We start from the raw sequence: 10,974 nt of genomic DNA, 5'->3' as shown, positions 1-10,974 counted from the left end.
AAAAAAAAAAAAAAAAAATATATATATATATATATATATATATTATTTGAACACTGTTCAGAGTGTGTGATGCTAAACTTCAGATATATTTTTTTGATTCCTTTATTTACAAAAGAATTTCACAGAATACCTTCTAAATACACATCAATTGGCCTCACTTCTACATTTAGAAAGACAGTAATAATTCAGTATCAGAAGTAGAAATGCAAACATCTTATTATATAACATTACCTTTAATGTTGGTGGAAGGATAGACACTTTGTAGTGTGAGGTAGGTAATACCCTTTTAGCAAGTGTTGTGTGGAATGGGGAAAGTGGGCATGTGTATTACTGGAAATAACATGTGATTTTGTACCCTTATTTGTGGTCACGTAATTATTCCTTGTTCTAAACTTGAATGACATGCAGTTTCTGTGTTAAGACTGACATCTCTATAAAGGTTTGAGTGCTGAGACAGTTTGGCTAACAGCTTCCCTCTCTCCATCCGGTGTAACTGTTATTAGTTCTTTCAAGAAACGTACGCATTTTACCATATAAATCTCAGGGAAAGGATCAACCGATATCAAACTCTTAAGGAATCACAATATATCCCATTTTAAACCCAGAAATGTTTAGTTTCTAGGTCCACCTTTGGGTTGTTTTTGCGTCAAAGTCCAGTAAATGCTGGCAGCCCCACGGCGGTGCAGTCAATCCTGACCTGCTGGGCTCACACCAAACCTGCTAATACGTGATGATCACCCCTGCTTTTAGAAAATGCTTACGTTGCATATCGTAAAGAATGATTTTCAGAGAACACAGATCATACGCTGGAAAGGAGTTAACAAGGACTCAGTATAAATAGTCCTTTGGTATTGCAAGAGTTAATGCAGGGCATCCCCACTTGTATACCTCATAACATACAACTGCATAAACTTGAAATATAAAATTTCTAACTAGAATTTATAGGGAAGACAGAAATAAATCCCACAATGATTTCATGTAGAAAATAAAATATTTGTGTAGAATTTGAAATTAGAGATCAATTTCAAGAGCAACACACACAAAAAAATACTTTTTCAGGGAAGAGTCACAACATCTGCACATTTAAAACCATCCCTTTCCTGGATATTCTCTACTTTTGAACAAATATTAATTTTAACCCAGGAATGTCTTTCAAATGTTCCAAAAGAATAACTTCTTCTTCTTCTTCTTCTTTTTTTTTTTTTTTGCGGTACGCGGGCCTCTCACTGTCGTGGCCTCTCCCGTTGCGGAGCACAGGCTGCGGACGCGCAGGCCCAGTGGCCACAGTTCATGGGTCCAGCCGCTCCGCGGCACGTGGGATCCTCCCGGACCGGGGCACGAACCCGCGTCCCCTGCATCGGCAGGCGGACTCCCAACCACTGCGCCACCAGGGAAGCCCGAATAACTTCATTTTTAATCATAAATCATCATGCAATACTTTCCAATAATTTTATTTATCTTTATTTCTGTGGATCTAGTAAAACAAAATTATGGAAGAACTTATCATTTATGAATATTACATTTTATAGAGAAGTATGTATGTTCTAAGAGTATATTAATATGCTGATATTAAACTGTTTCTTAATGAAAATTCATGTCATCATACAGGAGATATTCTTTAAAAGTCCATTCTAGAAATGAAATATTAAAAGTAAATTTTTGCCCATTAGAGAAAGGCATAAATAAGTGCTTACTCAATGCTATTTTTTAAGATGAATAAAATTTATAACCATAACTCAATAATTTAATAAATTATTTTTCTTAATAGGGCTCTACAGGACTCAGAGCATGAAATAAATAGAGAAAAAATGACGGTGTCAGGTCACAAGAGAACCCATTTCCGCATCTTGTCTTATTGTGGATAAATTTCTCAGGCTTTCTGGTTTAGCAAATCACAGCTCCCCACATCCGTCTAAAAATTTCAACCAGTCTTAGATGGGGTCTCGTCTGTTAAAAGAACTACCTTTTGTTTGTGTTTTTTAATGTCTCTGACCCCACACCAAACCTTCCTGGGCACCAACGACCTGAAACACGAGGGACTCAGAACTCATGCTCCCCCTGGTCTGAGCAGGTCCCAGGAGGGCGGGGCTGAGCCCCTGTCCTTGGTGCTGAACCCACCGCGATAGACTCTCAAGGTCCAGGGTTTGAAAAGTGTCTTTCAGTCACCCTCTGCAGCAGCATATAGGTCAAAACTGCTTTCCTTGAGACTTCTTCCCGTTCTCTAGTGCCCAGTGTGCATTCTAATGCTCACATACTCCGATATAAACTAATCAGCAATAACCAAGCACTGAAAAATTTGGGGAACTTGAAGTAAATTAACTTCACAAAATTATAATTGCTAAAACAATGAAGGTCTAGGCATTAATAAATGTGTTTAGATTTGTAGTTAAGACTATCATAATACATCTTTCATGAGATCATAAATGACCTGGAACGGGTATTTTTAATTACTAAAATAATATACTGTGCAACTTAGGTTAATATGTTTAGAATCTAGATAAGCATTTATCTGAGAAAGCATAAATTAACATAATTGTCATAAGAAGCTATATATATATGTACGCACACACACGCACACACACACACGCTACAAAGGCCAGGAACTAGAAAGAATGTGAAAGATTTATCAAAGAAAATAACCAACTATAACTCCTAGGCCCCAGAACTGTACTGCCGAGTTATTTCAAACTCTCAATGGACAGATAATTTCTAAATTATATAAATTCTATTGACCATAAAAAAGATGGAAACTCTCCAACTTTTTCTTGTAATGCAACCTGATTTTAAAAAAAGCATAAAAAATAAAATTACAAGTGAGTGACATTTAAGGTATGAAAAAATTCTACACTTCGTTAGAACTCAACAGCATTTTACAAGTATTATCAATTAAAATGAAATAGAAATTAAAAGGCTTCATTTGAGGAAATACATCCATAAATCTTTATGATTTATATATTCTGTATTTTACAGATGAAGAAACTGAGACTCATAAATTTAAATTGCCAAAGGCCACACGGCTAGTGCAGAACTGGGATTCTAAAATCTATACTCTTAGACAATGAATGACGCTACCCCAGAGGGTAACAACAGAAAACAAAAAGAAATTCTCTGGAACAGTTAAAACACACACACAGACACACACAATCAAAGTTAGGACCAAGTAACTCCTACGTGCAGGATAACAGAATTACTGTCATTGAGCATCTGTTTAATTCTGACAGAATAAGGCATAGAGGAAAATATGATGAGTTACATCAGGGGTCCCCAACCGCTGGGACGCAGACAAGTACCAGTCCGCAGCCCGTCAGGAACGGACCTGCACAGCAGGAGGTGAGTGGTGGGCGAGCGAGTGAAGCTTCATCTGTAGTTACAGCCACTCCCCATCGCTCTCATTACCACCTGAGCCCCGCCTCCTGTCAGCCTTATGGTGAATTGTATAATTATTTCATTATATATTACAATGTAATAATAATAGAAATAAAGTGCACAATTAATGTAATGTGCTTCTATCATCCCGAAACCATTTCCCCACTCCCAGTCCATGGAAAAATTGTCTTCCACAAAACCGGTCTCTGGTGCCAAAAAGGTTGGGGACCACTGAGTTACATGATTCTCAGCTTCTGAAAAAAGGGACCTCGAGTTGTACAAAACAATGTGGTGAGGATATAATGGAGACCATGAACCACAGGCCCAGAAAAGTCCCAGGTGGCATTTGGTTAGTCTTCTATAAATCACCCAGATCACTAAACTCACAATTACCTTTGAAACAGTCTGTTTCCTTGCCAATCGTATTCCATTGTGTGGATTTCATCTCAGCGACCTTACTCAAATTCAATCTCTCCTCTTAATTCTACATCTACTGCCTTTGCTGGGACCTAAGTGCCTTCTTTCTGAATTACTGAGCAGCCTTTAAATGCATCTCCTGGGACCGCACCACACAAACAAACAAATATCACTCCTATAGCACAATAGCACAGATAAAACTTAGGAAAACTGTTTTGGAAATGCTCTCTGCTCAAGAATCTTGACTTCTTCTTGTGTCTGACTCTAATGAATTAAACCCAGAGTCTGCACCTCTGGCCATGACCGGATGGCACTGCATCCTCTATGAAAGCTCCAACACCCCAGCACAAATGGAGCCCCATGCCTTCAATGCCTCCAGGCTTTCATCGTCTTCTTCTATTCTGTCCTCTCTCTCCTAGCTTTACCTGAGGAGATCTTTATGTTATTCTATTTGTTAAAATAAAAATTGTCTATATTTAAGGTGTACAACATGATTATATATATATAATACACATGTCTCTATATAGCTATAGATATAGTGAAATGATTGCTACAGTCAAGCTACTTTTCATATCATCTCCTCACACAGTTCTTTTTTGTGTGGGGTGAGAACACCTGAAACCTGTTACCTTAGCAAGTTTCCAGTATTCCACAGGCTTATTAACTACAGTCTCCATGCTGTATGTCAGACCTCTAGACTTACCTATGTAACCTCAGCTTTGCGCCCACTCATAGGCACCTCCCCATGTCCCCACCTGCCCATCATGGTAACCACTGTTCTATTCTCTGCTTCTATGCATTTCACCTTTTCTTATTCCACACACGTGAGAGAGCTGCAGCGCTTTTCTTCCTTGGTCTGTCTTATTTCCCTTCGCAGAGTGTCCTCCAAGTTCATCCATGTTGTTGCAAATGGCAGGATTTCTTTTTTGTTTTCAAGGGTGAGTAATATTCCATTATATGTATATACCACAATGCCTTTATCCATTCATCTGTCAACGAACATTTAGGTTGTTTCCATATCTTGGGTAGTATGAGGAACGCTGCAGTGATCATGGCTGGGCAGATGGCTCTTTGACATACTCATTTGATTTTCTTCGGGTATATGCCCAGGAGTGGGACTGCTGGGTCATATGGGAGCTCTATTTTTAGTTTATTCAGGAACCTCCACACCGTTCTCCATAGTGGCTGCACCAGTTAACATTCCCACAGACAGTGTAGGAGCGTTCCCTGTTCTCCACACCCTCTCCGGCACTCGTTTAACTTTTCTTGCTGATGATGCTAAAATCTTTGATAGGTCTTTTTCTCCTCCATCTCTTTGGCTATCTCCACTCAAACTCAACACTTCAAAATATGAAGGTATATGAACGTTTGTTTACATGCATGTTACAGGTGACAATAAAAAATATTAAAGTTATATTATTTTAATTAATAAAAATTTTAAGAGATTAGATATACAAAGCCATAGTGGGTACATAAACCCATAACAAGAAAAGCATTTGGGGCCTTAGGATACACAAGTCTAAAGCAGAAGAAAAATATCAATTAAAAGAATCTTGTGAATCTAGCCAACCAAATGAATAACCAAATGGAGCGCTTAAGATCTCTCACAGGTCTAAACTGTGCTGGGCTTACAAACCACCGATGAGTAGATAATTTAAGATATGTTTAGGGTACACTCCTTTGAGTCTGGTGTTACCAACTACAAAATAAATGCTTCCCAAGGCCCCTTCCAATGTTCTTGACCTTTGGCTCTGCAAGTTCCCTCTAAGATTTAGGATTGCTTTTTGTGTGTACAGAAAATCGGTTGAAACACAGTTCACGCTCACAACTATGAATCGTGTACTAGCCTGGCTACCTAAAATATTTCAGGTATCTTTAAAAATCAGCTATAAATAAATATTCTTTGAATGAAGTTGATTCACCTTCCAAATGATAATTATATATTTGTGATCAAGCAATAAATTTTTTTACAAGGGGAAGGAAGTAATGCAGTAAAGGGATGTAGAAGCCCTGGCCTCTGTAATATTGATTTTATGAGTTAGAAAAGCAGAAAACTGTATAGTTAGATTACTGATTAAAGAGGGGTGTGCTTATCTAGTTACATAAAGTAAAAATCTAGAATTTTTTAAAAGGTAAATTATTTTTCTTTATTTGGGTTATTTGAATGTATATACTGGGACCAATTTGTGCCCATCCATTACTGAATACTTTAGCAGAACAGGGGAGAACTTTATTTTCCTTTCTACATAGACAAAATGCAATATATTTTACTAGTTTTAATAGATTTCAAGTAGATTTAAAGAACCCATTCTGCTCTTAACAGAGTGAAAACATAACTGTGCCAATCTGACCACAAATGTAGGAAGTTAGAAAGATTTAAGCAATGTTTTATTGTTGGTAGTTTCTTCCTCACTTTTTCCAGAACAGAGATGACAATGAATAGAATTCCTTGGGCTGTACAGTCTGCTGAAGGCCTGCTTCCAATGTGAATGGCAGATGAAAGACGGGAAATGGTACTGAACCGGGTCTTACATTCCCCACATCTCTTGGCCTTTGGTGCTGTGTAGAAATGACATCACAGTTTCCTCACTGCTCTTCCACAGCAGCTGCTAACATGCTGGACTCGCTTTTCCCTGACAATCCATCAGAGCAGGACGAGTTTCAGTTCTTTTTGCCTCTGTTTCTATGTACACTGACCACAAATGCTCTCTATCCTCTGTTGATACATCTCTAGGAAGTTTCCATCTTAACATATCAATATAAACACCACGTAGAGAATCTGAACATGCAACACAAGCCTGTTCACAAGTGGTCTTCTTCTCACAGGTGTTACCTTCCATCTAATGCACTTTTAGTTCATTCTGCAGTTCGTGGGAGGTTATGATACAGCGACCCCACGTCAAACATCTCTTCTCATACAAAAGCAAGTTTGAAGGCAGAACGTCTTACTGAGGGTTCCCTGGAGAAGAAAAGCTGTGTGAGAGGTCCACGTGCACTTAGGATGACTCTCCTCAAATGCTGTCCTCAAAAGCTTCCGATGAAGAGAAGGAGATGTGGGTGTTCAACACCAAGGTAGGAGGCGCTTTATACCCGAAGTGACTTTCAAAGGAAGGTGTATTCCAAGATGTAAACGGGGGCAGGGCTGAGGCAGGCACAGCCACCCAAGCACTTCAGTCCATAGGAAACACACACAATTCGCTCTTAGTTACACAGGAGCTGATCAGCGTGTTCAAGGTCATGCTGACCATCCTTATTTGAGCTCCACTAGAGCCCCTGGACTGGGAGACGGGGTGGGGGTGGGTATCCAGAGGAACAGAAGCTCGGAGGCGGGGACTCGGGACTGGAGGGAGGCAAGCGGGTGAGGCTAGAAGAACGGGAGACTGCAAGGCAGCTCACAGCCTTTCCTACACTTGCGGGTGCCTCTCTGCACGGCATCTAGTGCTTGAACACCAGCTTACCACTAACTTGCAAATCCCTTAATTGACTTTTGATTAATAAAATAGATTACTGGCTTTACTAAAACTGAAACATTAACACAGCTTTTCAAATTAAAATTACTGTAAGACCTGCAAGATGGCGTAAGACTAACACGTGGAGATCACCTTCCTCCCCACAGATACACCAGAAATACATCTACACGTGGAACAACTCCTACAGAACACCTACTGAACGCTGGCAGAAGACCTCAGACCGCCCAAAAGTCAAGAAACTCCCCACGTACCTGGGTAGGGCAAAAGAAAAAAGAATAAACAGAGACAAAAGGATAGGGACGGGACCTGCACCAGTGGGAGGAAAGGTTTCCACACACTAGGAGCCCCTTCGCGGGCGGACACTGCGGTGGGTGGAGCGGGGAGCTTCGGAGCCGCGGAGGAGGGCGCAGCCGCAGGGGTGCGGAGGGCACAGCGGGGAGATTCCCGCACAGAGGATCGGTGCCGACCGGCGCTCACCAGCCCGAGAGGCTTGTGTGCTCGCCCGCCAGGGCGGGCGGGGCTGCGAGCTGAGGCTCGGGCTTCGGTCGGAGCGCAGGGAGAGGACTGGGGTTGGCGGCGTGAACACAGCCTGCGGGGGGTTAGTGCGCCACGGCTGGCCGGGAGGGAGTCCGGGAAAAAGTGTGGAGCTGCCTAAGAGGCAAGACTTTTTCTTCCCTCTTTGTTTCCTGGTGCGCAAGGAGAGGGGATTAAGGGCACTGCTGAAAGGAGCTCCAGAGACGGGCATGAGCCATGGCTAACAGCACGGACCACAGAGACGGGCATGAGATGCTAAGGCTGCTGCTGCCGCCACCAAGAAGCCTGTGTGCGAGCACAGGTCACTATCCACACTCCCCTTCCGGGGAGCCTGTGCAGCCCGCCACTGCCAGGGTCCCGGGATCCAGGAACAACTTCCCCCGGGAGAACGCACGGCGCACCTCAGGCTGGTGCAACGTCATGCTGGCCTCTGCCGTCGCAGCTCCGCCCCGCACTACGTACCCCTCCCTCCCCCTGGCCTGAGTGAGCCAGAGCCCCCGAAGCAGCGGCTCCTTTAACCCCATCCTTTCTGGGTGAAGAACAGGAATCCAAATCGGAACAACAGAAGTAAAGCTGTCACTGTTTGCAGATGACACAATACTATACATAGAGAATCCTAAAGACACTACCAGAAAACTACCAGAGCTAATCAATGAATTTGGTAAAGTAGCAGGATACAAAATTAATGCACAGAAATCTCTTGCATTCCTATACATTAATGACGAAAAATCTGAAAGAAAAAGTAAGGAAACACCCACATTTGCCATTGCAACAAGAAGAATAAAATACCTAGGAATAAACCTACCTAAGGAGACAAAAGACCTGTATGCAGAAAATTATAAGACACTGATGAAAGAAATTAAACAGGTTACAAACAGATGGAGAGATATACCATGTTCTTGGATTGGAAAAATCAACATTGTGAAAATGACTATACTACACAAAGCAATCTACAGATTCAATGCAATCCCTATCAAACTACCAATGGAACTTTTCACAGAACTAGAACAAAACATTGCACAGTTTGTATTGAAACACAAAAGACCCTGAATAGCCAAAGCAATCTTGAGAAAGAAAAAAGGAGCTGGAGGAATCAGCTCCCTGACTTCAGACTATGCTACAAAGCTACAGTAATCAAGACAGTATGGTACTGGCACAAAAACAGAAATATAAATCAATGGAAAAGGATCAAAAGCCTAGAGATAGGGCTTCCCTGGTGGTGCAGTGGTTGAGAGTCCACCTGCCAATGCAGGGGACACGGGTTCGTGCCCCGGTCCAGGAAGATCCCACATGCCGCAGAGCGGCTGGGCCCGTGAGCCATGGCCGCTGAGCCTGCGCGTCCGGAGCCTCCGCTCCGCAACGGGAGGGCCCACAACAGTGAGAGGCCTGCGTACCGCAAAAAAAAAAAAAAAAAAAAAAAGCTTTTGCACAGCAAAGGAAACCATAAACAAGACCAAAAGACAACCCTTAGAATGGGAGAAAATATTTGCAAATGTAGCAACTGACAAAGGATTAATCTCCAAAACATACAAGCAACTCATGCAGCTCAATATCAAAAAAATAAACAACCCAATCCAAAAATGGGCAGAAGACCTCAATAGACATTTCTTCAAAGAAGATATACAGATTGCCAACAAACACATGAAAGAATGCTCAACATCACTAATCATTAGAGAAATGCAAATCAAAGCTACAATGAGATATCATCTCACACCGGTCAGAATGGCCATCATCAAAAAATCTAGAAACAATAAATGCTGGAGAGGGTGTGGAGAAAAGGGAACCCTCTTGCACTGTTGGTGGGAATGTAAATTGATACAGCCACTATGGAGAACAGTGTGGAGGTTCCTTAAAACACTGAAAATAGAACTACCATACCACCCAGTGATCCCACTACTGGACATATACCTGAGAAAACCATAATTCAAAAAGAGTCATGTACCAAAATGTTCATTTCAGCACTATTTACAATAGCCAGGACATGGAAGCAACCTAAGTGTCCATCGACAGACGAATGGATAAAGATGTGGCACATATATACAATGGAATATTACTCAGCCATAATAAGAAACGGAATTGCGTTATTTGTAGTGAGGTGGATGGACCTAGAGTCTGTCATACAGAGGGAAGTAAGTCAGAATGAGAAAAACAAATACCGTATGCTAACACATATATATGGAATCTAAAAAAAAGAAATGGTTCTGAAGAGCCTAGGGGCAGGACAGGAATAAAGATGCCGACGTAGAGAATGGACTTGAGGACACGGGGAGGGGGAAGGGTAAGCTGGTACAAAGTGGGAGAGTGGCATGGACATATAGACACTGCCAAACGTAAAATAGATAGCTAGTGGGAAGCAGCTGCATAGCACAGGGAGATCAGCTCGGTGCTTTGTGACCACCTGGAGGGGTGGGATAGGCAGGGTGGGAGGGAGACGCAAGAGGGAGAGGATATGGGGATATATGTATACGTATAGCTGATTCACTTTGTTCCAAAGCAGAAACTAACACAACATTGTAAAGCAGTTGTACTCCAATAAACATGTTTAAAAAAAAAAAAAGATGCTAAAGGAGCAAAACACACTCGCAAAAATTAAAATTATTATCTCAAATGTTACTTAACAAGTAAAGACAAATATAAATGGCATGACTGAACTTCAAAAGTTTTATCTCTAATAAAATATTGATCATGGGACTGTAACATGTACTATCAGGTATAGAATGTTTAAGACAATAACGGCTTATACTAAATCCACTTCACATCCACTAAGTTGTTTTCCTATGCATATCCATTATTCATATTTGTCAGGAAAAAGGCAGAAACAAATTCTCTGCATTAAGGACCCACGATAGTAGTTGTTAAATTACAAGATTCAGATGGCTATAAAAATATGATAAATGTTGACGATGATACTTATGAAACAGTCTTTGTCTCAAAGAAACACCTGGCCCCAGCATTTCCTCCTTCATCTATGGCTGTGAAGAACTGAAACCAGCTGCCATGGAGATTTTTTTGAAAGGCATAAACAATATGTCAAATATAAAAATGCCATGTAAACCACAATATATAATCTATAAAAGTCAATTTATATGCTGTAACCTGTGTCGGGTTAAATGTATTTCATTACTTTATTACACATCAAACCAATAAAAATAAAGATTTAAGAACTCTAATTGAAAGAACGTTTAAG

General features: G+C 41.1%; 1 protein-coding gene across 5 annotated transcripts in view; it reads right to left on the bottom strand.

The window, feature by feature from the left end:
• Positions 1-10,974, bottom strand: part of SPOCK3 (SPARC (osteonectin), cwcv and kazal like domains proteoglycan 3) — a 445,886-nt gene that overhangs the window by 160,491 nt on the left and 274,421 nt on the right. The gene's annotated exons all lie outside the window — the stretch shown is intronic.

The sequence above is a fragment of the Lipotes vexillifer genome, unplaced genomic scaffold (assembly GCF_000442215.2).
Source record: "Lipotes vexillifer unplaced genomic scaffold, Lipotes_vexillifer_v1.1 scaffold668, whole genome shotgun sequence".
NCBI lineage: Eukaryota > Metazoa > Chordata > Mammalia > Artiodactyla > Lipotidae > Lipotes > Lipotes vexillifer.
Note: the sequence above shows the minus strand (reverse complement) of the source record. Positions and strands in the feature narration are given on the sequence as shown.